This window comes from Python bivittatus, unplaced genomic scaffold (assembly GCF_059951505.1).
Source record: "Python bivittatus isolate LINGU-HERP-01145 unplaced genomic scaffold, Pbiv_v1 ctg000020_np1212, whole genome shotgun sequence".
NCBI classification, from domain to species: domain Eukaryota; kingdom Metazoa; phylum Chordata; class Lepidosauria; order Squamata; family Pythonidae; genus Python; species Python bivittatus.
The window spans coordinates 50086577-50111680 of record NW_028277030.1 but is presented as its reverse complement, the minus strand read 5'-3'; the positions used below and the strand labels follow the sequence as shown (position 1 = coordinate 50111680).

At 38.4% G+C, this 25104-nt stretch overlaps 1 protein-coding gene across 4 annotated transcripts in view; it reads left to right on the top strand.

The window, feature by feature from the left end:
- Nucleotides 1-25104, top strand: part of BACH2 (BACH transcriptional regulator 2) — a 187318-nt gene that overhangs the window by 100603 nt on the left and 61611 nt on the right. For all 4 annotated transcript variants that reach the window (XM_088138550.1, XM_088138554.1, XM_088138544.1 and 1 more), the window contains exon 2: nucleotides 2758-2900. The gene's annotated coding sequence lies outside the window, so the exon portion shown is untranslated. The remainder of the gene's footprint in view (nucleotides 1-2757; nucleotides 2901-25104) is intronic.

Below are 25104 nucleotides of genomic sequence, written 5' to 3'. Positions count from 1 at the left end.
GAGGCTGCATAACATATAACTAAGTCTTTTGAACAGGTAACCACAGATCTGCTGTATCAAAATGGTACATATAGCCTACCTTCCCTTAAGCTCTCAGATACAGAAGTTACATTATGTCATAACCCTGTGTACAAGGTTTTACCTGACTTCCATCACCTCTCTTGGAGGGAGGAGGGGAGAATTTCTCTATTGTTACACAGTATATATATCCACAATATATATCCTGTGAGGTTTTTTTAGTGCCTCCTGGTGGTCTGCATAGGAATGTGGTAGGCTCACTCTTGAGAGCCAGTTTGGTGTAGTGGTTAAGGCATCATGCTAGAGACCAGGAGACTGTGAGTTCTAGTCCCACCTAGGCACAAAGCCAGCTGGGTGACCTTGGGCCAGTCACTCTCTCTCAGCCCTAGGAAGGAGACAATGGCAAACCACTTCTGGAAAAAAAAAAATCTTGCCAAGAAAACTGCAGGGACTTGTGTAGGGCTGTCTCTGAGAATTGGGCACAGTTGAACAGATTTTTTTTTTTTAAAGGCTCGTTCTTAATTGAACACAGTTACGGTAATAGAAGGTTGTTGTTGTTTTTCATTTTCTATCTGCATTACAATCAAAATCCCCATGTATGGCTTGATTTTTAGAGAGGAAAAAAATGACAGTGGCCTCAAACTACTAGACAGTATGTCTGTGCATATGAACTTGGCTGCATGTGTACAGTTAGGATGCAGGCTCACCACATCTGTGACTACCATGCGGTGGACAAGCCTTCCCTGGCCTGATGCCTTCCAGATGTGTGGAACAGCAGCTTCCAGAATTCACAGTCAGTATGCCCAGTGCTGGCTGGGAGTTTTAGCCCAATGCTGCTATACTGTAGATGCTTATCACTTCCTAATTACCTCCCCTCTTTCATTCTTTCAACATTTTGGAACAATTGTTAGTCCTTAGAAGCTTTATTTTTACTGCTGAAAACAAATGGAGCTGTGTTTAAAATCTCCTAGTCCTTTTTTTAAACATTTAATTAAACATTTTAGATGTCTTTTTTTTTTAACAAAATACTTAATATTTTGCAGATGTGTTGTTTTTACCATTGTTAGAAGAGCTATACAGACAGAACTCTTTCCAAAGCAGTTTCTGCAGCCTTTATTTCTGTTATCCCTATCCCCATTCCTCTTTATGGCAGAATTTTCCTATTCCATGTCCAGCTTCTTTTCCTATAATTTATTTGTAAATTAAACAGGCATTCATTCTTGGAAGGACAAAACCAAGCTGTGCTTTTCATAGAAATGATTCTATTTAATATTTCCCAGTCTTAATTTTTTAGACAAACGTAATGGTTTTGCTGCTGTAGAATTATTTTTCTCTCAATCACATTTTTTTTCTCTTTCTGTTCAGTTCCACTGCTCAACAGCATCTGTAACAAGCCACAGTGATGTCAGAATGACCACACACATATCAGGTTGTCATCATGCAAAAGACGTAATGCTTGCATCACAAAATTTGATGCAAGCATAAAAATTATTCATTTGCATTATGACAAACATATCCTTTCTATCCTTAAATCCAGCCTCCCTACAGATGCTCACTCTATTGCTCCTTGGTTATTTCTCTGTCACTTTCCATCCTCTGACCGCTGCTCCTTTCATGAGTGATCCTGGCTGATTATGGTGAACTAAGTGAAGGGGGATAATATCCAGCAATTCAGGTTTACTTACATGGTGAGAGCAAAGAAAAAGGTGAAATCAGCTGAAAAGAAATGGGAATGAAAGGTGAATAATTTCTCAATGAAATAAAAAAAAATTGAGAACAAGAGAGTTATTGTTCATAAATATTTTCTGAAAAATGCCAAGTAATTTCAGCTCAAATATGATTATTTGGTTTTAAAATATTAAGCTGAACCCAAGGTTTCTCTTCTTGTCATACAGATTCACAGCAATCTTCTACCAGAATATTCTTATATCTAAGCTATACGTAAGACACTGAATGCTGTGGTGGTTCATGAACATGTGTCTGCTGATTCTGTAGCTTCAAGTAACAATATTATGTATGAATGAGTTGTAACAGAGAAAGCGTCAATTGCACCTTAACTATTAAGATTTTCAATAGACTTCAATTCACAATTCATTTGGTAAACATTGCATAATGAGAAATCATAATGTGGATAAGATGTGCTACATCAGTGCATCCCGAGTTTTCCAGTAGTTAGATGGCCAACAGTGACATGGAAAAAATAGTTATGTGAATTAGATATGTTGAAATATATTATTAATAATAATATATTATTAAGGTTATTGAAATATATTTCAAAGTATGTTAAAATCTATGTATGTTTCCATATACTTGTAAACATCACTATGAGATGCTTGGACAGGATATCAAAAGGCAGCCTGGCTATTTAATTTTTTTCATGGTGTCTCTCCGTTTTTACCTTTATGTTCTGTGCCTGTACAGAGCAGCATTTTAGAATCTGCTATTGCTAAACTACAGACTCAGCTTTTGCAGATCACACATGGCTAACAGGCAACCCATTTCTTTATTAAAGATAAGTTAGGAATTCTTGAGCATTTTATTGAAAAGACTAGCTTTTGCTCCCATTAACATATCCTGTAAATGGAAGTTCACTGAATAATCTCTTTAATGAAACTACAAGTGTGAATACAAAGTTTAGTTTTAACTCATTATAGGATATTAATTTAATATGACTCTGGGGAAAGTAAAGCCAGAGAAAACTCATTTTTCTCAATACTGTGATGTTGTGTTGTATTTTAGATTGCTGAGCAGCCAGAAGATTACCCTGTGAATCTTTCGGTGTTCGTATCTTCATGGATTGCTGTAATCAATTAATTTCTCCATACATCCACTTCTCTGTTTCGTGAGAGTATTAGCCAGCACAGATTCTGGGAAAGTTACATGTAAGTCCTGCTTTTGATTTCTGTTTCATTACAAAGAAAAGGGTTATAAAAAGAGGTTTCTTTTTCTTGGAGGGCGGGGGGAAGGGAACTCAATAATCTTTGTAGTTCCTGTGAAAGCATTCTGAAAGCTGTAATTTATCAGTTAGCATTAAGCCTTGAATAAATTGATCCTGAAGTACTATTACTGTCTCTTTGAAATAGAGTGAAGACAAAATGGAGTAATTTTGTCATTTTGTGAGGTTCCTGAGTACTTTTATTTTTCTGACAGCAAAGCTTAGAACAAGGAACTTTATTAACAGCACTAAATATGTTTCTAAAAAACATGCTAAATTACTGTAGAGATTTTTTTTTAATGTGGCATAGTCAGATATGGAATTCTTAGCTTGTCCAATATATTTCTTTATAAACTTTTCCACATTAGGTTATAGATTTCGTTGGTTCAGAGGACGATGTTTCTTACAGTTTCATCAACAGTGGAGTCCTTAAGTCATTAGCATTTTAAGAAAATCAGGTTTTGAATTTTTCAACAGCATGGTAACTAAGAGCTTATTAGATTACATTTTTGGCTATTATTTGGCAGACATTCATGTGTTTTAAAACATGAATTCATGTATGTTTTAAAAAAAGGAAAACATCTTTAATGGGTTGCATCCTTAATATATTTGGATAAATAACCTCATTTTAAAATTCAAGTGGGAGTCTCCCCCCCCCCCCCACATTGAGACTTCATTTGTTAGATTTATATCCCCCTTTATTATTTCTTGGAATATCACAGGAGGATCTGAAGCTGTCAATTCACAAAGGAAAGTCCTCAATCTAGCTGGCCTTGGGTGCCCCCCAAAATGTGAAGGATGAATGTTTCATTTAATGAAATGACAGGGACCATCAGACATGTCATCCATAGTTCCAATATAAGAATGTCCCCAACTGGATAGGAAATAGGTAGAGGGAAAACAAAACAAAACAAAATGCAAAAACCTTCTTCTAGTGACATCTTCATTGCTTGCAACTGGTCTTTACAAGCACTTTTGATTTTTCTTCAGGTTGTGGAACTATAGCCATCTCATCTAACTCAACTGTCTTAATATAATTAGGATTTTTTAAAGCTTTTACAGTCAGATTGGATGAGAATGTGTCCCTGTTTATCCCCAAATTATATGGCCTTAGATGTTTTCTGCTATCACCAGCCAAGAGTAATTTCTAAACAGTGAATATGTTGAACCTGCTTTATATCAAATCAAGCCATCAAAATACTGTAATGAACACTATAGCTTGGTTATTGTGCTTTATTGTAGGAGTGTAACACAATTGATAATGCTTGTAGATGAAAAACTCAGATTATTAGCTGGATAGAAAATAAATGTAAAAGTCCCAAGAATGGAAGCTACAAAACTTCACATAATGCATTTTGCCTTTGATTACCTGGCTCAGGAAGTGTTTAATGGATAATTTCTTTGAAGATTGCTTCAAGGTTACATTTACATTTACACACACGCACACATGCATATACACACTATAACTATAGTGTATACAGACACACATGTACCAAAAATTGCAAAATGTTATATTTCTATTTTCAGAGGTATAAATCAAAACATTTTTATATTAAAACATTACTTTTACATTTGAGTTTTTATCACCTCCAAGTACTTTGAGGGTTTATTAAATTTCCTTTTAAAAATCTGATCATTTTCCATTTAGTGGAAACATGTCAAAAACTCCTTTCTTGTTTTGTAACTTCGCTTTTTCTTTTTAAAAGAAAAGGCACATCAAGGGTTCTATAACCTGCCATTTATCATTTTAAGGCAATTTTGAAGTTGTTGCAGGTACAAAATCTGAACTATAGTATAGATAAAAAGGAGGTACTGTTGATTCAAGATTCTGAATACCTAACAGTCGGTGTCTGATTTTGGAGCAAATGTGCTTCTTGCACATCAGACTCAACTTCTCACTGTAGGTTGTTTTAATGGTCAGTTGTATTCAGATTTACAGATGCCTTTTATAACATTAACTAGTAGAGTAAATACAACTTTTGCTTGAAGCTAAATAAGTCATAGCCTAACTTTAACACATAATTTGTGCCAGCATTTGAATCCACATTCAGAAACCATTATTTTATATTCCACAAAATTAAGGGGCAGCTAACAGGAGAGTCATTTGATTTTTCATTATTGGGAAGAGGCATGCAAAGCATAAAGGGGAGACAGAAGGAGCCAAGAGTTATAGCAAAACCCAGCCCTTACTATCGTCAAGGTTAAAATGCCACAGCAAAAAAGTAAAATACATTTTTAAATTGTTTCATGGAGCTGGCTTGTTTTGTGCCTCACCAGAGATAGTTCTCATAAGGGGAAGTTACACCCTGATAACATATATTTCCCTCTAAGTCAGTCGCCATCTTTTACAGACCATAAAGTTTCCAATAGAATATTTCATGTGCCAAGTGCTAGTCATTTATTTCAAGATACCAAAGTCAGATTACTCAAATGACAGTATTAGTGAAATCCACTTTCCCTAACCTTAGCCAGTGAAACTAAAATTCTTCTTACCACATAAGTTTTAGTTTTACTTCAGTTTCAGTACTTCTGTCTGTGCTAGCCCATAATGTACAGTCATTTAGTAACTGATCTGAGGGCATTGTGGTTGCAACTGAGTAGTACGTGTCCCATATTTCATAGCGCCTTTTTACAAGCTTCAAAGGCCAAATAATTTAGAATTTTTGCAAATCATCTTTTAAAAAAATGTTGTTTTTCTTTTTAAGGACTTTCACAATAATAGTTTTGTTATTCCCCTCATCCTACCCTTCAGCAGAATCCATATGATGAGAAGGCATTTTAGTTCTTTTTTATAGATAAGGAGAGAAAAAGAGAGATGTTCTCTCTGCTTTCTGTCCATCTAAATCTGGTAGGTTGATAAAAACTGGAGGGAGGGGGTCAAGAAGGTGAAGACCTCTTCTCTATTATTGCGGAATCCAGGATACAGCAAAATGAGTTTAAGTGACAGGAAGGAAGGAAGATTTCAAATGAGTATTTTTAAAAACCCTTCCTAACAGTAAGGCAGGCATATAGTTGAAGCAATTATCTAGAGAGATGATGGGCTTCCCCTCATTGGATATGTTCAGACAGACATCTGTTGGAGATGCATTAATTCAGATATGTGAGCTCTGAGTTGCAGTCAGTGGCTTGAAGGGCCTCTTCCAACTCTAGAATTCTGATGGAAAAACTGAAGATCTGCAAAGTTGACTGCTGAGAGGTAATTGGATTGTGGCAGGGTATAAATGCAATCAATAAATAAAATCTGGAAGGCAGAGCCCAAGAAATAGATAGAAGCAGTACGGAAAACATATGGAGAAGCAATGTTTCTGAAAGTCTTTCTAATAGTGGGTGAACTTCAGAGGCACTACTTTTCCTTCTACCTCTAGGATGACTCAACCCTGGCCATGTAAGGAGAAATCTGTGAGATTTGTTCTTCCCCACTTCTCCTTCTTATCTCAGTTTTTAGATAATTTGGTCCTAATGCAGAGAAGGCCTAACTAAGAAGATTAAGACCTGAATGGTACTTGAATGGGAAACCAACTGGAAATACAAGGACTGCAGGCTGGGAAGTTGAAGAAACTTCCATAAGGAAGCAACAGCAAATTACTTCTGTATTGTTGCCAAAAAAATTGCCCAGGATCAACCTCAACTTGAAGGAGACTTTATCTTAAAGGAAAGAAGAACCATAATAGGGCTTCTGATATCTTATTCAGGGTTTTTCCATTATCCTTGCATCTCAAGAAACCATGGCATTGCAACAGCTCCTATCTTGGTAGGATAGTGTGGGTACCCACCCCCTAAAGCCAATGCACTGACAAAAGGCAGAATGTGGAAGAAAAGGAAAGCAGTGATATTCTTTACCTCACTGTTACAAAAACAAGCACTGAAGAAAAAACACTCAGGAAAACAGCCGCTGATGTACTCTAGGTGTGCCTGATAAAACTTCGACCCCTTTCTCCATCATTTCCAAATCCCAGTTTTCTTGCTAAGCGCTCTTATGTTGGACTTACATGGGATGCCATGTTCTGTTAATGGCCTAACTATAGGAATTTCAAAAATAGCTTTAATGAAAAGAGGAAGCTGGTTTTCTGGACAGCTGTGTCATTAATCTCAAGGTGGATTTGGAGTTAGTCATGTGTAGATTAAAATACCATTGCTCTAAAATGCATGTATGGTTTTACGGAAAGAAAAAAAATTAGGTATGCATGAGCCCAGTATGTGGGGAAAGAGTGGTGTGTCACATGTAGATATATAAGAAAATCAGACTAATTGGCCAAGCAATTTCCGAAGTGCAATGTTGAGTCCCTGTATCATGCTTGACTGTACATTGTTTTGGTATCTTATGAAATGATTATGACTGGTGGAATTTTTCTTTTCATTGTAGCCAACTTCATGGAAGGGGTGACTGCTCAAGGTACAGCACCCATTTTACTTACATAAGGTCATAGGTTCAATTGCAGAGAAAAAGGATTAGGTAGTAGATAACGGGAAATATACTTGTCTGAAACTGCAGAGTTTTGTCAAACTGCTTAGATGGAGAAGCAGCCAGCCTATATCTATAAGGCATTTTTGTCTGCCTTTTTCTGGATAGAATGTTCGTATAATTTCCCATAATTAATCCCAGCCAGCAGTGACTTGAAGGGGCAACTCCTTCATTAATTACTTAATCTGTGCATGATATAGCCAGAAATAGGCACTTTGACATCCTGTTAATTGTAGTGGTAACATTAAGTGTGTCCTTAAATTACAGCCACTGATGTTCATTACAGTTAATTTTGATGATTCTCTATTTAATTTTGCATAGATTTGGCTTGATGATGCTGTACTTACTTTGAGTCTGAGCATATTAGGGCTGAAAGACTTTTTCAGCTAACCAGTGGAAATGTCCTGTCTGTGTTAGATTTATGTGTATTTGTTCCATCCTCTTTTTTGTATTAATCTGTGATAAATAGGCATCTTGAGCGATTTGAATCTCAGAATATGCTTTTGTAAGTACAGATAGTCCTCATTTAGCGACAGTTCACAGTTACAACAGTAATGCAAAAGTAACATTATGACCAGTCCTCACATTTATAACCTTCACAGGTCTGTAAAGCAAAGGAAAGCTGAAGTAAGATCTTAAGTATAGCCACTTCACTTAACAACCAAGTTGCCAGTACCAATTGTGGTCACTAAACGAGGACTATCTGATAGTTTATTGTTAAATACATTTTATATAGATCACTTTATAAGGGACAGAATAGTAAAACTCCTAGAACACTGAACTCCAAAATGTTAACTGCATTCTGATTCACATAGAAGAAGCAGATCAGATTGATTTAATCAGAGTTGACCACAGCAATAAGAGAGGGAGACGGAGATCTAATATAAGGAACAAAAGAAGTGTGCAAGTGAAAAAATGCAGAATTCAGTGGGATTCCCTTCTTGTTTTGCTACTGGAGATGGAGAAAAGAGCCCAGGAGGAGAAATTCCCAAGAGACAAAGCCCAGGAATCAATAGATTCTGCCTTGTTCATTCATGGCCCTCTCTTGCCAAGTTAGTTTCAAGACTGTATGCAGTTCCAATTTGAGTTCTACACACTTTCTTTTTCTGCATGCATTCCTCAAAAAACAAAACGTTTGGGGTGGTGAAGGCAGCAAGAGAGGAAAAGGCTTTTGCAGGTTTGAATTAGAATGAACTATCATTCTGGGATTTTTTTTTTTCTGTCTGTAACCTTTGCATTTGTAGATGTTGGGAGTGTAGGCGTACAAGAAAAAAAATAGTGTTAATAAGACTTTCCATCTATTGCCCTTTCTTATACAACTGAAAATTAATACTCATATAATCTAGGGCTACAGACGAAGCACAGCCAGTTTTCATTGCTCTCTAGTCTTCCTTCTGTTGGTCTGGTAAGATCTGTTTGGGATTTGGAACCTATTGTGGAAGTTATTTTAAAAAAAAATAGGAAGAAGATGTCAAATGAATAACCCTGTATAAAACAAAATACTGGAACTTGTTGAAAATTGGAAAAAGGAAATTGTGTCCATTGTAAGTAACTTGTTACAATTAACAGGTTTTTGTTGGGGGGGAATCTCGCTTAAAAATTAGTAAAAGATCTGTCATCTCAAAACATCATTATGCTGAAACATGGATTTGGAGAGAAATGTTGCTTTACCATATCAGTCCAATATCCTCTTTACCTTAAAAAAAAATGTTTCAGAGGGCTAGGAAATGCTCCAAACTAGTATGGAAGCTCCTATCAGAAGCTCTGTCTTCTTAATTTTGTTTCAGATGTTTACATATTTGAGGATTTGTAAAAGAAAAGCCTAATTTTTTATCAGAGCTTACTTGTTTCTCACTGTCATATTTGAAGCAAATTAGGCTACCATTGCAATCTTGTATAGTACAGTGTGAATTTCCATTGGCAAAAAGGAATTAAGATCTTTCTTATAGGAGAAAGCTGACTAGGAATGTTGCATTGTTCCCAGAATTGTTTATGTATGCTAAACTTACCCATGGATGCAGTAGCCTTCTCTTGCTGCTGGGCCTTCCATGCATATGTTCAGTCTGCTCTTGTTGGTCAGCTTTGGCCCTTGGATTGGTTGATGATAAAAGCTGAGCTGTGCTTGTGTTTTGTTTGAAGAAATAGAAATAGAGAGAAGATGCAGAGTGCAGCAGGAAAGAGAGGAATGCCAAGACTAGGAGAGAAAGACAGGACTGAATGAATGGGTCATGGGGAGCTATAAACGGAGAGAACATCATTGCCAAAGGGATGGGGTGGGGGATAAGAGAAACTTTCACAATAGGTGAAGGTGAAAGAGATTTGAGTTGGGTGACAGAAAGTTTTGACGGATGAGTTGACTAAGAAAAAGAAGACTTGTAAGGCAGTTTCACTTATGTGAAATGGGCAGTCTGTTAAAATAGAAAATAGTGAATTCAAATATGTGTTGGATATGTTTTGGTTTGGTTTGTTTGGCATTGAATTGTGTAAGTAAATGTTTTTCACCTCATTCCTGCATTTATCTCCTTGTCTGATCAAGACATTCAGGAAATCACGCTAATAGTTCTTAAATAAAACCAGTTTTGGACCCAACACAGAATTAGGTGTAGTATTTTATGTATGGCTTGGTTAAAATATTACTGTATAGTTGTGTGAACAGAACAAGCTATTCTGAAGATCTTGACATTTCTGTGTAATAATATTGGTGATAATTTTTAATCCCATCCCTGTGCTTGCATGACAGGCACATTCATCCCTAAGACAAAAGTTCCCTGAAAGTGCTGCATACTGGTTTATTGTATTACAAATTCTGGCTTTTTTGAGTGGCCACACCATAATTCTGGCTGTTAGTTCCATACCTGATGATTGATTATGATTCTGTGCCATCATGTCAGTGCTGACTCTTAACCACATAGATAGATTTTCTCCATGACAATCTGTCCCTAACCTGGTCTTTCAGGTCTTCCAACAGTGCACCCTCATCACCGTAGTTGAGTCCATCCACCTTACTGCTAATCATCCTCTTTTTCTCTTTACACACATATGCATAATACATATACAGATTTTACTTCTGGGTACAGCTGTAATTGAATATTGTTGTGCCATTTATTTGGAATTAATATGGACTTAGTCAAGGTATTCTTTTCCGAATTGGATTAAACTAATGTTGAACTGACATGCTTCCTTGTATCAGATCTTCCCTAAGAATCATAGACTCATAGAGTTGGAAGGGGCATGATGGAAAATAAATCCACACTGCTACATGTCTCCCCTTGGCCTTCTCTTCTTTAAGTTAAGCATATCCACTTCTTTTAATGTTCTTTATAGGATCTCACTCTTTTCTGCACTGTTTTCAGTTCTTCAGCATTCTTCTTGTATTGTGGTGACCAGAAGTAGACATAGTATTGCAGTCGTAGTGTTATCAGTGCAACATAGAGCTTAGTATGTATTATGTATTTATTTACATAGATTTAAAGAATTCCTTACTCCAGAACAATACAATAGAGAGGGAGATTATATATATATCGGGGGGGGGGGAGTCAAAACAATGCAAAATCTTATAAGGGTTTACCAGCTACCTCAAGAGTGGGAGAATAGCCAAGGTTTCATTGCCTCTCAGAACATCATCAGGGTGGGAGTATCTGGGGTGATACTGTTTCAGAGGGCAGGTATCACAGTTACGTATAATCTCCACAATTTACTTCTGTTGATGCATGCCAAGATTGTATTGGCTGTGTTGACAGGTGCAGCACACTGCTGGCTCACGTTTAAAGTATGGTCTACTAGGACACCCAGATCCTTTTCATAAGTCACATTGCCAAGCTGAGTACTGACTGTCTTCTATCTGTGCATTTGTTTTTTTCTACCTAAGTGGAGAACCTTACATTTCTGGCTAATGAATCACCTGGTCTAATGCAATAGTAGGTTCATCTGTGTATTTATCCAATGACAGCCAAGTTAGGAAAGTTCCATTGGGGTCCAGATTAATACAATACTGTGCCAAGTACAGTGGTACCTCGGGTCATGAACGCTTCTGTTCACGACCAATTCGAGTCACGAACAGCACCGTTCACAAAATTTTGCTTCCGTTCGCGAACACCGGATCGGGTGACGAACAGGAACCGTGGCCATTTTCCCTCCCATGACACGTGGTCGTGGCTTCCTGTAGGGAGGGGGACTCTCCCTCCAAGCAGTAACCGCCTCCCCACCCTCCTTCCTGTCCTCCACGCCAGAAGTCGCGTCGAGTAAGGTTAGCGTTCTCTCTCTTCGTACTGTACTTTGTGTCATATTTTTGTGGTTTAAAAAAAAAAATACATATGGTTCAGAACGGATTAACCATAATTACATTGAACCTTATGGGAAAATTTGATTCGGGTCGCGACCAATTCGGGTCACGACCAGAGTCACGGAACGAATTAAGTTCGTGAACCGAGGTACCACTGTATTTATCCAATGAGATGGAGAGACACAAAGGAGATAACAGCATATACATGATTACAACTTAGTCTCTTCTTATTTAAGAAACTTATGCCCTTCCTTTCTGCTTTATCTCTTGAATTATTCTAGGCAGTACACAACATAAAATATACAGTCGTGTGAAAAAGAAAGTACACCCTCTTTGAGTTCTATCGTTTTATGTATCAGGACATAATAAAAATCATCTGCTCCTTAGCAGTTCTCAAAAGTAGGTAAATATAACCTCAGATGAACAACAACACATGACATATTACACCATGTCATCATTTATTTTACAAAAAGAAAGCCAAAATGGAGAAGCCATGTGTGAAAAACTAAGTACACCTTATGATTCAATAGCTTGTAGAACCACCTTTAGCAGCAATAACTTGAAGTAATCATTTTCTGTATGACTTTATCAGTCTCTCACATGTTGTGGAGGAATTTTGGCACACTCTTCTAAACAACTTTGTTTCAGTTCATTGAGGTTTGCAGGCATTTGTTTATGCACAGCTCTCTTGAGGTCCCGCCACAGCATTTTAATCGGGTTGAGGTCTGGACTTTGACTGGGCCATTGCAACACCTTGATTCTTTTCTTTTTCAGCCGTTCTGTTGTAGATTTGCTGGTGTGCTTGGGATCATTGTCCTGTTGCATGACCCAATGTCAGCCAAGCTTTAGCTGTTGGGCAGATGGCCTCACATTTGACTCTAGAATACTTTGGTATACAGAGGAGTTCATGGTTGACTCAATGGCTGCAAGGTGCCCAGGTCCTGTGGCTGCAAAACAAGCTCAAATCATCACCCCTCCACCACCGTGCTTGACGGTTGGTATGAGATGTTTGTACTGATATGCTATGTTTGATTTTCCCCAAACGTCGTGCTGTGCATTATGGCCAGACATCTCCACTTTGGTCTCGTCTGTCCAAAGGACAGTGTTCCAGAAGTCTTGTGATTGGTTCAGATGCAACTTTGCAAACCTAAGCTGCGCTGCCATGTTCTTTTTAGAGAGAAGAGGTTTTCTCCTGGCAACCCTTCCAAACAAACCATATTTGTTCAGTCTTTTTCTAATTGTACTGTCATGAACTTTAACATTTAACATGCTAAGGCCTGTAGAGTCTGATATGTAACTCTTGGATTTTTTGCAATTTCTCTGACCATTGCACAGTCTGACCTTGGGGTGAATTTGCTGGGACGTCCACTCCTGGGAAGATTGGCAACTGTCTTGAATGTTTTCCACTTGTGAATAATCTTCCTCACTGTAGAATGATGGACTTTAAATTGTTTGGAAATGGCCTTATAACCCTTCCCAGATTGATGGGCAGCAACAATTGCTTCTCTAAGAGCATTGCTGATGTCATTACTCTTTGGCATTGTGTTAACACATACCTCAATGCTTGAGACCAGCAAACTCCTAAAACGTTGGCTTTTATAGAGGTAGTCACACTTGCTGATGATCAGTTGACCAAGGGCATTTGATTAGCATCACCCGGTTGCTACTTAGCCTCTTCATACCTATGGAAACGGTAAGGGTGTACTTAGTTTTTCACACATGGCTTCTCCATTTTGGTTTTCTTTTTGTAAAATAAATGATGACATGGTGTAATATATCGTGTTGTTGTTCATCTAAGGTTGTATTTACCTACTTCTGAGAACTGCTAAGGAGCAGATGAATTTTATTATGTCCTGATACGTAAAACCATAGAACTCAAAGAGGATGTACTTTCTTTTTCACATGACTGTATGTCAGTTTAGAATCTATGAAGGACAATAACAGAAAGAGGCAGCAAAAGATTATATTACATTTGCAGTCCTTTCACACATCAGTATGCAGAACTGCATGGGCTTATAAATGCAGCCTACTTATGGGAGATGACCTAATCTCAGAATAACACTTGATGTTTGTAGCTCAAGACAGTCATTGTGGCTCAAACTGAATAATATACAGCATTTATCCCTAGCCGTACAATTTAACAATGCATTTTGCTGTGTATTTCTTGTTGCCTAGTAGGATGTTCATTTGAGGAATGCTGTGTAGCACTTATTGCTAATAGATGCATCTTGCACATAATTGGAATTCTCAAATAAGGCTGACATTTGGAATTTGGAATATAAATGGAACAAGGGCATTTCAACAGAGCTCTGTAATTGGGGATGAATGGAGTAAATGTGTACACATGTGCTGCAAAAGGGCACAGTGGAAGGTGAAACTGCACACTCTTCAGCGAATGAAGGATGAAAGCCAATGTATCAGTGTCATGGCATGACAGTGTAGAGTATAAATGATATTGTCACTGAGTACAGCAGCTATCAAGGGAATTCCACTCCACTGAATTACATTACTTAGGCAGACCTGAAGGTATTGTGTGTGAATGAGCGGAGGGGGCAAAAAAGAATTTGTCAGCATAAACCAGAAATTATTTCAGAACAACTGGCTGTAGGGTTGAGAACTGCATGTATTGCTAAGGTTAATCATGTTAAGGCTTTTTAGGGGATTCTACGCAGGATTTTTTTTTTATGGGTGGAATTTGCATGTGTCATATTCCATTTAATTGTTTCAATTACAAATAATTATTTATTTTCATCCATATAAAGTATAGATGCCAGTGCATACCATTTTGTTAAATCCAGATTAAAAGAGGGAGAATTTTGTGCTAGATGTTTATCTATATTTTGGTTTTATCAAAATTAGTAAGGTCCCAAATACACAACTGGAAACCAACAGGAAATTACAATGGAGGCAGAAGGGGTTCTTTCTTTGGTTCCATTTCCTTCCTTCATTTTCATTCACCTGCAGTCTTCCCTGCCTTCTCATATCCATCCCACCTACCTGCCCTAAATCTTGTCATCTTTTTCCTAAAAGTCTTCTACTCTCAAATATGGGATGCCCTTCGAACAGTCATTCATGCCCTTATCTCCCAGATAGACTACTGCAATGCGCTCTGCATGGGGCTACCCTTGAAGAGTATCCGGAAGCTACAGCTGGTCCAGAATGCAGCCGCGCAGGCTATTTTTGGAGCCCCAAGAAGTTCCCATGTAACACCATTGCTCCGCGAGCTGCATTAGGTACCAGTTTGCTTCCGGGTCCAATTCAAGGTGTTGGTTATCACCTTTAAAGCCCTACATGGCATTGGACCAGGTTACCTAAGGGACCGCCTCTTCCCCATGACTTCAACCCGTCCCACCCGATCACACAGGGAGGGCATGCTTTGTACCCCCTTGGTAAAAGAGCTCAGATTAGTGGGGTCCAGAAGGCGGACCTTCTCTGCTGTAGCCCCCGCCCTTTGGAATATCTGCCCCCGGAGCTGAGATTGGCCCCTTCGCTCCTGGCCTTCCAGAGGGATTTGAAGCCCTGGCTCTGCCACTTGGGCTGGGGTGGGGAGGGAAGACAACAAGTGTGGGGATGGCTAGTCCCTTAGAAGCCTTTTGTCTGCAGCTCTGGAAACCATCAGCCTCTTGGACTTTTTCTTTTTTGGTAATACTTTGTATAGTTTTTATGTTGTTTGTGATTTTATATATATTTATTGTTTTAATGGATTGTGTGAGCTGCCCAGAGTCCCCCATTAAGAGGAGATGGGTGGAGATAGATAGATAGATAGATAGATAGATAGATAGATAGATAGATAGATAGATAGATAGATAGATAAATAAATAAAGTATGCTGTTTTCCAACCAAACAGTGGCACAAATGATGGCATCATCCTTTAGTATTCAGAGTACCTGCAGATGTAAGAATAAAATTTCTTACGTTCGTTCAACGAAATGAGCAGTGACAAATTCGATAAATAAATTCGATAAATAAAATGCAAGGCAATGCCATTTAAAAGTTTTCCCCACATTGTGAGAGGTTAAGGTAAGGAAGGTAGAAAACTTGCCCATTGGAGATTCTTATCAGAGGCCTGCCTAATTACCCAAAAGTTTTCTCTTTCTCATGGGAGATACAGAGATGACATAAAGTTGCATCCAGTTACTGCTTTGCCTTAATGAAACTAACCTTCCCTTGTGTGAGCAAGACAACACAGCTTTTATCATCTGCCTACCATAATCTTTGGGGCTATACATTGTGTTGAAGTGATGCACAGTTTGAAGCACCAGATCGTCATTTGGCTCTTAAAAGTCTTGAGTGCAATCCTGAGAGTTGCTCCAAATTTCCCACTAAATTGTAATTTTTAACTTTGAAATTTTTAAATATGTGAAATATGTGAGTTGTAATAATATTTATTGAATTTCAACTTAATTTAAATGTAAGTTATATTAAATCAATTAATAAGTTGTGTTATGCACTGCCTACTTTGGGGAATATGGCCCCTGCCTTAGCATTCAAAAGCTAAGTGTGGCACTTGCCCCCAAAATAGCTGTGTGTCATGCTCTACAGTCTCCTATCACATGTAGCTTTATATACAAAAGGACTTAGTGGGGATGGGAGGTGTCCTACCTTTCTTGATTGGAACTGCATTCTCCTAGTGCAAACTCTTCACTGGATAGAGCCTATTATAGTATTCTCTCTTTACTGTAATATTTTTAATGCTTATATCACTTGAATTAATTGGGAAGTTTTAATCTATCAAATGTAGGTGTTACGGAAGTCTAGGAACCCACTGTGGTGCCTGCTATGTCTCATTGTTTTAATCATATTGAGCATTCATTTGTTAGGACTCATTTTGGGCAGGGATGAGTGAGGTTTTCCCCCATTCTGAGTCTTGTGTTTGATATTGCCGTAAGGGGAAGAGCAATGCAAAGGTACGACTGAACCAGGGACTTCCTGTTTTATTTTTTTTAGCCATTGCAATATACACATTTTTGAACTTAGCATACTAAGGGATCCCAAGAAAATCCTTATCAGCATTACAGTGCTAAAATAAAAATGTCCATGGTATCTTTTCCTTTTTGTGGAGTGTTTGCTTACTTGAGAAATGCTGCTGAAGCCATAATAGTTGTTTTGAGATCAACACAGTCTGAATTATTAAGATGGGAACAAAAGTAGGGATATTAATGAGGGAGGGAATTTGGGTGGGTAAAATGCTTTAGGAAAGATGGAATAACAGAATTTTACAGAGGCTTCTATGGGAGGTCTACTGGAATGCTGTGGGGAGGGGCTATTTTCCACTTGGGTGAGAAATGTTGTTCTCTCAGTTGTCTCTTTGTGCCTACACTGTCTTGAATGAACATGTCACACCAAACTATTTCCAGCACATTTGATAAAACTGTACTCTGTAAGGCAGAGCTAGACAACTTCTTTGACTTAAAGGAATTGTTGATTTCTCCCCAGTCTTCACAAGGGGCATTCCAATAATATTACTAGTTTTGCATGATGTGAAGCCCTGAGGTGGTGTTACAGTGCCATTATGTTTAACACGAATGAAAGGGGATCAGAAGCTCCATGCACAGTGGGCTATAATTACTCCAGATCTAACATCACAACATTTGGCTAAGAAAATAATTTCAATTTTTTTCCTATGTGTAACATTTTATTTTTCCAAGTGTGTGCACAAATGCTAACTATTGCCGGTATATTTAGGCAACCTGAATGAAATGTAAAATAATTAATTAAATCACAGATCAGCAACCTTTTTAGGCACAAGACATCGTCACATAGTTTTAAGTGACGTTACAAGAACCCAAAAAAGAATTGAAAATAGGATGAACACTTACCCTTATAGAGAGAGATAAAAATCCAAGTATCTAGAGTCCGGTGCTTTTGGTGGCTCTTTTGAGGCTGAATCAGTCAAATTGGGTAGACAGGTAGTCTCTGAGGTTAAGAATGTCCAATTTATGGATGACCCATGGTTAAGAACGGAGCCTATTATAGCAAAATCTGAGTTAAATACACAGTGACTTGAGTATGATACACAATGATTTGAGTTAAATACACACTGGTTTGAGTTCATTACACAATACTACTTATACAGTATTATACAATAATACTGTTCCAGCTTACATACAAATTCAACTTAAGGACGGATCTTGGGAACAGAACTCGTTCTTAAACTGGAGACTACCTGTATACCATTATATCATGGGTTTTTTGGGGGGGGGTTGGTAAATATTGAATTATTATTGTATTGTTAAACTGATATTGGTATACAAAACTTACTGTTGTATTTAATTTTCCAAAACACTCTTTAACAATATTTTTTCCATTTCCATCTTAGAAGGGGGAGAATAACATTTTCCCCTACATCAGTGTCTACCTTTAAAAATCCATTAATGTAAACTACTCTTACTAAAGCACTTGTCTAAAGAAACTGCTATGGCTGGCATTTGGTGACCAAGCTACTTCAGTTTTACTTTCTTAATAAGACTTAACATGACTGCAATTAGGAATTGTATCTTTTCTCTCCTGTCAAGCTTTATAAGAAAGATATATTAAATAGGAAGGGGAAGCAAGAGCACAAAGTCTCTAAGTGACCTGTAAAATTTGAAAAGTGTTTGATCAGTCCTTGAGATAACCTCTAATTTCAGGCCAGGGCTCCATGTTTATTATAAATTGCTCCAAGCAACTTGCTATGTCTCAGGCTCAATTTCCCAGTTTCTAGAAATGAAATTATAATTAAATCAGGTTTATGAGTTGATTCAGAATTGCTTGCAACAGGAAATGAGAATAGTTTCCAAATAAATAGCTTTCTGTGGCTAAAAGACTATACTGTAATTCTGCTCAGTGGCATTTATCCCAGTTTTTCTAGTATTCTTGATCTTGTCCTTCATGAATTTAATACTCACATGAGAGTGCTAAATAACTTTAACAGGTTTGTTCTCTCATTCCTTTACACCAATTCAAATGAGGGATTGAAATTGCTGATCCTGTAACTATGTTGTTTACATATTTTTATTTTTGAAGATTATGAATTGTTAGCTATTTCCTTTAGTAAAGACCTAACTTCTTATAATTTAATTAACATGCCTCCATTAGTACATAAGAAACTATATTTTATTTCCTCCAAAGTTTGTATAGTTTGAATATATTGTAATGTTTTAGAATATGACTGTTATAATTGCTTATTTTATCTTTATTCCAGAAGAATCTGAAGCATTGTGCAGAAAAAATTATAAGCCTAGACACTAAGAAACAGTAAAAGCACAATATGTAGTTGAATCACAGCACAGAACCTCTTTAAAAAGAAATCTGGTCCTGGAGCAGGGTTGTTTGGTTTGGTTTGGCTTGGTTTGGTTTGGTTAGGGTGCCTTCAAGTCGCTGCCTGGACAAGTTCCTGCAGTTTTCTTGCCAAGTTTTTTTTGGAAGTGGTCTGCCCTTGCTGGCTTCCAGGGCTGAGAGCGAGTGACTGGCCCAAGACCACCCAGCTGGCTTTGTGCCTGAGGCAGGACTAGAACTCACGGCCTCCCAGTTTCTAGCCTGCTGCCTGGTTGAACAAATACATTTTATCTTGTTTAAAAATAATAGAGTCCAGCTGTACTTGAAGAGAGTTCTGTCATCAAGGCACCACTACCAAAAAAGCTGTATTCCTGGTCACCATACTATGAGCAAAACCCAAAGTTGGGAGCACATAGAGAGCCTCTCCAGCTGATCTGAATGCTTGGATTGAAAGTAGTGATATATTGAGTTGTTCAGTCAAAAGTCATTTTAGTTTTTATAGACTAAAGTCAACCTCATGAATTAGAGCCAGTAAGCTGGCACTGATTTAAGAATTAGCATTATGTCCTTAGGTTCAGTCATGCACCAGTTGTAGCTTCCACACGGTCTTCAAAGAGCACTCAGAGTTCACATGGCACTAATCTAATCATGAGGTTATTGCGGCATGGATCACTGAAGCCAGACTTCACTTTCCAGAATGATACCAAGATTGCTTCTACAGAATGAGATTGATCTTTTAATTTAGATTGTGATGTTATAACTGATTGTGGTATTAGTTGTATTATCCTATGTCTGTTATTAGTGTACGATAACTAAAATTACTCCTGTTACTACTTGACAGGAAAGAAGAGCAACTATTCCTGTATGCAGCCATGTTAAAACTTATTAATAAAATACTATCAAAAGAAGTGTGACCAGTAAGGGGCTGTGCAGATCATTGAGAGGGTGTTTTGTTTCAGTAAAATCTTGAGCAAAGCACCTCCTTAAGTCTGCTTTGAGAAGTGGTGTGGCTCCTTCACTTCATCTCATGCAGAACCATCTTCTAGCTTCTGCCAGTGCTGGCCAGTGTTACAAGGAGGCAGTGTGGCAATGCTGTATGCTGCCTCAGGGCAAATTGCATCACCACATTAAAGCCAATCAAAGCTGCATCACACAGGCCTGGTACAGACCACCTTCCTAATTCCTGGGCCTGAGAACCACCTTCCCACAACACCTCATCTTATGTGGACTCACTTCAGTTTATCAACCCTCATCCACTACCTCATTCCTTCCGGGCATCTCTGCAGGAGAGGAGAGAGTTCATAATGAAGCAGATTCCTCATAGCTACAATAGCTTGGTGTAATTATTCAGCAACTGAGAAGAAAGAATAAAACCAGTGGGACACCACAGCAAAAAAACAAAAACAAAACTGTGGAGCTGAACTAAAATCTCCCATTGCCACTGTCCAGTGGTGGTAGCAATGGAATATCTGTAACTCAAGATCTCCAGTTCCCAGCTCACTGGGCCATTTTAGCAATTACTGATGTCAAAAACCACTGAAATCCAGGAGAATCAACCTGGTACTACTCCCTTATCTCTTTCCTGATAAAGGTTATCAGTCAGGGCAGCTAAAATGTTAATTGCTTCACCCAGGCTTGAAGCCAGATTAAAACATTCTAAATAATATATTTTAAATCATATTTTTTCTACACTTGTTGCAGCAGAATTGTACCATTTGGATAACCTATATTCTTTATATTTCTCTTCAGTAAGATGTGCCTATGGGCATGATCAGATTTAATATCTTTAATCCCACAGTAATGAGCATCATGTTAGTCTCACAAATGTTTCCCTATTTTACTTAGCCGTATGATCATCCCATAGTTACCAAGTTGTCTTATTTATTTTCTCACTGCTTTTTGACATTCGTTTTGAAACGTGTGTAAGTTGGAGTGGCATAATGTAAGGGTGAGGAACTTGTAAATCCCCAGGTATTCAACAGCAGCTTGCCATATCCCAGGTAAATGAGACTCCTGGGAATTGTAGTTCAGAAAAGTCTGGAGGGCCACAAACTTCCCAGCCTAGGATAATGTCAGAAAAATGCCCTTAAGTTGGCTGTTGAGGGCAGAATAGATGACAGCGTTTTACATATTAATGACTGCATCATAAAACTTGTTTTGCCAGCTGTTTCCACATAGGTTTTAGAATTATGACACTGCAGCAGTGTTGCAAGGACATTCCTCCTTAGCCCTAAAAACAAGAACCCTGGTGCTGTTTTTAAAAATGTGATCCCATACAGTTTTTGGCAATTGTCAAATGCAGTAGGTTGTCATAAAGGAAGGCATTTGGCGTTCTATCCCTGGCCAGAAGCCCATCAGCTGCTATTAGGAACTGAGAGCATTTCTGTTTTTTAAACGATATCTTAATTCTATGAAGCTAGCGGTTAAAACATGCAGGTAGTCTTCATTTAACTTTCACTCATTCAACAACTGTTTGAAGTTACAATGGCGCTGAACAAGGGGGACTTAAGACCGGCCCTCGTAGTTGCAGCTGTTGCAGCATCCCCACAGTCAAGTGATCACAATTTGGGCACTTGGCAACTGGCTCGCAATTACAATGTCGCAGCATCCCACAGTCACGTGATTGCCATTTGTGACCTTCACTGCCAACTTCCAACAAACAAAGTCATTGGAGAAGCTGGCAGGTCACAAATGGTGATCACGTGACCGCAGGATGCTGTGACTGCGCAGGATTCACCTAACAACAGCATCTGGGACTGCCAGAACTGCCGTCATAAGTTGGTGTGGTCACATGACGCCGCACCTTATGACCATGTCACTTAGCAACAGAGTTCCTGGTCCCAATTACTGTTGGTAAGCAAGGACTACCTGTACTTGTTATCACTGCATTTTAAATGGGTTCTTGTGAGCTACATTCAAAACCTTTGTAAGGGAGCTGTTACTCATCTTACCACTAGGCCTACTCCACCCAAGAAGGACAGCCCAGTGAATGTAGTAGTAATTGCTTTCACTGGTGCTCACTTTCATCACCTTCTTTCTTCCCCTCCTACCAGGAAGATAGGAGCAAGACTTAAAGAAGGGAAATCCCTTCCTCTTTCTACTAAGAAAAGAAAACATCAAGGGCAATTTAAACCCACCGACTGATAGTTTACAGAAACTATCTGAGCTGCGTAACCAGCTTACAACCCCCAAGACACAATCTGGAACCAAAAATGACTATTTAAAATAGTATTTACTTCATTAGAAAACAGGCAGCAGCAAAGAGAAACACAGATGGGTGTTGGGCTTAGAGAGAAAGGATTGGATTCAAAGAGTGAGTGTAAACAAAGGAAGTTCATCCAAACAAGCTTGAGCCTCATGGGAAAATAGTTGTGAAAGGAATTGGGCAAGGCTTTGGGCATATTCAAATAAAAGAGATCCATTTGTAAATGGCCTAGAGTCTGGTGATTGCAGCTGATGTAAGTTTGGTAAATAAACAAATAGGTAGTTCTATTATAATGTGATTATTGAGGCTTTTCACTGCTACCATATAAAGTCCTCTAACCTATTTTGTTCAAAATGGGAACCATGGTCCTCCAAAAGCATTAACGTGGGAAGCATGGTCCTCTCCTGCTTACAGAAAAACAAATATCCTCTCATCTTTACAGTTGCCATCATGAGCATGGAATGGTGAACCTTCTCTTTTCAAAAAAAAGAAAAAAAAACAGCCGAAGTATTTGCTCTGAATAGCAGAGATCAATACATTTTTAAGCAGCTATATTAACTTGCTTCCCTCGTGAATAAATCTTGTCATATTAACCATAGCAGCAGCATTCTGTCCTCTGTCTGATAATGTGATCCAGTGCCTCATTCTAGCTAGAAAGCGTTTTATGCTGGCTGCTTCAGATTTCCAAAACACTAAATAGTAATTGAAAATAGCTGCACAGAAGCCCAAATATGCATTTTCCAGCTGTCAGAGTTAAAAGATAGTGAAAAAGGCAGGTGATTAATTGCACATCTTACTGTGAAAGAACATTAATAAAAATATGTAGAGTTCATGAGTTATGTTTAACAAAGATATCCATTGCTTTGTCAAGCAACTGAAGTTTATGAAGTATTAAATAATTAGCAGTGTTCACGTGGCAGACATTTTTAGAGCTGGATGTCATTGTAATAAGGTAATAGTAAGAACGGTAATAGTGTGCTCATGTATTTACAGCCAGCCTCATATTTTTACTTGAAAAGTTGCCTTTATGGGAAGATGGTCATTGCACCTTTTCAGAATGAAAATTCAAACACTAGGTTTATTTCTGTTCTATGAGTGAAAAAAGTCTGTTTTTTTCTTGCTGAACTGTAATGGAATTTTCTAAATCCCTGAAACAGATCTTTTAGAAAAGTGGTTTTGCTTTGTTGTCAAGTTGTTGTCTCATATTACAGAGCATGGCATGTTATATAGATTTTCTACCTTATTTTCAAGAGTATACCTTGCAGAGATGGATTCTCTAGTTACTTTTGGACTCTAACTCCAGTTAGTTCCAAGACAATGCAGCCAATGGACAAGGATGTTGGGAATCAAAATCCAGTAAAAGTAAATTACCTCCACCATAAGGCTTTATTTCCATAATCAATCAGTCAATTTACTTGCTTTCTGTTAGAGACACTCAGGGATACAGTGTATTTATATACTAAATACAATTTAGGGGCCACCTGATTCCACATGACCGTGGGCAGTTTACAACTTTAAAAACAAGAAATAATAAAACAACAGTAAATACCATACCCATCCAGAAGGAATCAATACATAACTGTTTTTTTAAAAAAAATCTTGCAGGGGCTCACCACACACTCTAGCCTAAAACCTAGTAGAATAACCAGGTCTTCAGTGATTTTCTGAATGCCGTCAGGGTGGGAGCCATAGGGATCTCTGAGGGATGCTGTTCCAGAGTACAGATGACATGACAGAAAAGGCTTGCTTCCTAGGTCCTGATAGATGACACTGTTTGATCAAAAGGACTTGGCATACACCCATTCTGCCTGATCTTACAGGACAAGCAGATGCTATCAAAAATAGGTAGTCCCTGAACAGCCATACCTTGTGCCATGAAGGGCTTATAGATCATAACCAGCACCTGGAATTGCATCCAGAAGCCAACTGGCAATCAGTACAGCCCATGGAGCAAATGTATCACACTAGCATACTGCAGCATGCCCATTACTGCCTGTGTTGCCACATTCTGGACCAGTGGTAGCTTCTTGGTGGTCTTCAAGGATAGACCCATGTAGAGTATATCACAGTAGTCCAATCATTAGATGATTAGAGCATGAGTGACTGAAGGACTTCTTGATCAAGGAATGGGTGATGCTGGCACCCTAGATATATCTGTGAGAATGCCCTCTTGGCCACAATTGTACAATTAGTTATCATCAGCATATTGATGATACTGGACCCTGAACTGATGGATGACCTTACCCATGTACTTGTTAAATAGAATGGATAAGTGTGTTGAGTCCTGAGGCACCCCACAAGTGAGGGATGTGGGCAAGATCTCTTCCCTTGTCAATGCCAACTGGAATTAACCACAGAAAAAGGAGAACCACCGTAACCTGTTGCCCTCCACTCCTGATCCCCACAGCCGGTCCAAAAAGACACCATGATCAGCAGTAGTGAAAGCTGCTGAGAGGTGAAGGACCACTAGGATGGATTCACCACCCCCATCCCAGCTCCGCCAAATAGTTTTGCTGGTGGACTTTCAAGAAGAAATGGCGGACTGAAGATGGTTCTGCAAAAAGCAGAGCTGATGACTGTGGCAGAATGAAGAGCCAGCAAGTAGACCAGCTCTTCAATAATTCCTCTCCCAACAAGGAGAAGACTTGAGATCACCCCACAAACGCTCCAGACAGTTGCTCCTCATGAGGAGACTGCAAGACAGTCTCCAGCAGGTTTAGAACTCTGGGAGATGAGAGAATAGCCATATTGTTCAAACCACGGTCAGCGCCTTTGAAAGAACACTGGCATACTTCCTTTTCTAATCACTTTCAGAAATTGCTTGTTAACTGCTTTTCAGCTATTAGAAACCTTTGGATTGACAAGTTTTACAGAACTGGGTGAGTTTCTTCCAACCCTTAGCAAAAGAAGTTTTAAATCCAAGTTTAAGGACTTAAATTTTTTTC